The sequence below is a fragment of the Nicotiana attenuata genome, unplaced genomic scaffold (genome assembly GCF_001879085.1).
Source record: "Nicotiana attenuata strain UT unplaced genomic scaffold, NIATTr2, whole genome shotgun sequence".
Classification (NCBI taxonomy): domain Eukaryota; kingdom Viridiplantae; phylum Streptophyta; class Magnoliopsida; order Solanales; family Solanaceae; genus Nicotiana; species Nicotiana attenuata.
The window spans coordinates 110,658-113,394 of NW_017672591.1; positions in this window are offsets into that span (position 1 = coordinate 110,658).

Genomic DNA, 2,737 nt, shown 5'->3' on the forward strand with positions numbered 1-2,737 from the left:
CAGTCGAACCAGACTCAGGCCAAACGCTTTCATCTGTGAAAGCAAAGCCCGACCTTCCAACAAATCAAAGCGCAGGATAGGCACCCTCGCCATTTCAAGTAAGTTCCCCCAACTCGAATTAGATTCGGGCCACGTAAGTTCGGCCCAGTCAAACTACGAGGCCGCAGTTTTTTTTTTACATCACGACCGGTAGTTCGACCGCGCCCGAACTGGGACTAAGGCTAAGCGCCGCTATCGCCAAATAATGGCCAAGACTCGCCCGCACCGAGCTGAAAAAGCAAGGCCATCAACTATATTAGGGCTAGGGCCATCGCCGCCAACGGCCGACCTAGATTCGACTACGGTGGGTAAACGACCCGACGACGGTCGAAGTTGCCTCTATGGCTAAGGCCGTCGATTCTATCACGACTAAAGTCGTCGATTTAAATTCGACTAGGGCCACCAACGTGAACGGTCAACAAAAAGCGCAACAAAAACTCTAAAGAACGAAAGAAAAACAGTGACAAAAAAACAAGCACAAGGCAGGCAATGGAAAAGAAAATTTGTATATTTACAAAGTCAATTGCGGGTCATCCCTGCTTACACCCGGCCAAGGCCGATCAATACAAGAAATAAAAAAAAAGGAAACACCTAAACGCCAAACGGCGAACAAGACAAGAAAAAATGCATAATCTTTTTACTCGGTGCCGTCTGCGCCACCGTCTGCACCAGCGTCAGCCTCTGGCGTCGCCGCGTCAAAACCACAATCGGCACGTGCCTCACGAGCCTTCTGACGTGCCCCATCGAAAGCAGCCTCGGTCACGACTCCAGCCTCCCACAAACTCTTATATACATCACGTTGGGCCTCGGCAAAGACCCAAAGTTCCCGAGCCTGGCTGGAAGAAGCGGCCTGATCCCGTAGCCGTCGATTCTCTTCTTCTAAGGCTGTGATCCGGTCCGCCATGACCTGGGCATCCTGCTCAAAGACACCAATCCGCTCCTCGAGACTCGCTTCTCTAAAGGCCGCAGCATCCCTTTCCAATGCCCGTTGGGATTCGTGCACGCGGATAGCCTCCTCCAACGCCCCGGCCCTCGACGAAGCATCCCTCACTTGAAGCTTCAATGCCGCGACCTCACCCTCCAACGCGGTCACTTTCCCGCTCCATGCCACAGCGGCCTCCGCCGCCTTGGCCTCGCCCCGGCGTTCGCACTCAGCTGCGACCCTCTTCACCGCTTCGAGCTCCTCATCCTTTCGGCGGAGCTGCTCCTCGAGAGCACTCGTTCGGCCAAGTATTTGCTACATCTGAAGTTCCCGCCTCGCCATCTCTTCGACCAAGGCCCGGCTGCGAGGATCATTCCTCAAGCGCACGCGCAACTCTCGGCACTGATCTCGGTAGCGGCGATACTTCTCCAGCGCTCGCAAAAATATCCTAGCGGACCTTGGCTCGACGGATGCTCTCCACCTCCAACAGATAAGACTGCAAAGTAAAGACAACGATTAGAATAAGAATAAACCTAAGGCAAAGAAGAAGCGAACCGACGTAACAGTACATACCCTCAAGCCCATCACGGCTACTTCATTCATCAGCGCGATATCCGTAACGCCCCTCAGCGACGCATTCTTGGCCTCCGAGCATAGCGGCTCGAACTGCGGCACCAAGCTTTCCCCTTGGAGCAATAAGTTCAGTTCCGTGGGAACCTCGATAAAGCGAGATCGCCCCTCTGCGCGCACCGCTGAATTGGTGGAGCCTTCCTGGAACATACGGACGTCGTCGGGATCCAGGTCGGATTCAGACTCATCCTCACCCGCATCAGCAGCCGCTGAGGAGCTACCTCCCGTCTCAGCGACTGGAACCACCAATTGAGTCGCCGAAGCGACGATATCATCACGGCCTAAGCTAACCGGGGCAACCCCCATTGATTGTCCGCCCTCGAGGGCAGGCGCCGCAGCCGCATTCCTCTTTGCGTCCGCCGGCGGGGAGTCCAAATTAATTACCACAGGAGGAGTCGGCGCGAACGCGACCCTACGCCTTATCAACGGCCTCTCCTCCTCCCCATCTGATGACGATTCCGCTGTAGGGCGCGCAACCCCCGATCGCCCCTCGTCCCGAAGTAGGGTCCGTGATGGAGAAGAAACCGCTGAAGACTCGACTGATGCCGCCCTCGGTTTTGAGCGCGACACCGGCGCTGCAGTAAGCCGAGCAACTGCACCAGGCCGACGGAAGGCCAGCTGAGGGGCCCTGACGCGGCGTGCCCTCCCTAATCACAAGAAAACAAGGTTGACGAATAGAGTCGAAACAAAGCAGAACCTAAGAAGAAATCAATTTTTTACCTGCCACGGGCCTACGGCCATGCCTCTCCCAGAAAGACGCCCATGTGCGTATCCCCCGCGTATGAGGGAGTACGGCCTCGACCCACTCACGTATCCAAGACAATGGGGGCGGCGGCGACCTGTCGGCTACAAAAAAGACACGAGTTAACGCTCATAAGCACAAATCACAAAGAGGGGAAGAAAAGAGAATTCAACCACTAAAGAACTTACGTGCATGGTTCCAAGCCTCTAGGAACCCAGTAGCATCCGCCACCAGGTGCTTGGTCCTAATATAAAAGAAATGCTCGAAAGGGCGGGGGTCGACCTCGTCATCCAATCTCATGACCAGGCCCCTCGACCCACGAGGGCACACCTGAATCATGGTACCACGGACTCTCTGGGGAGCGTAGAGACTCAGCACATGCTGCAGCGTGACCTCCCTTCGGG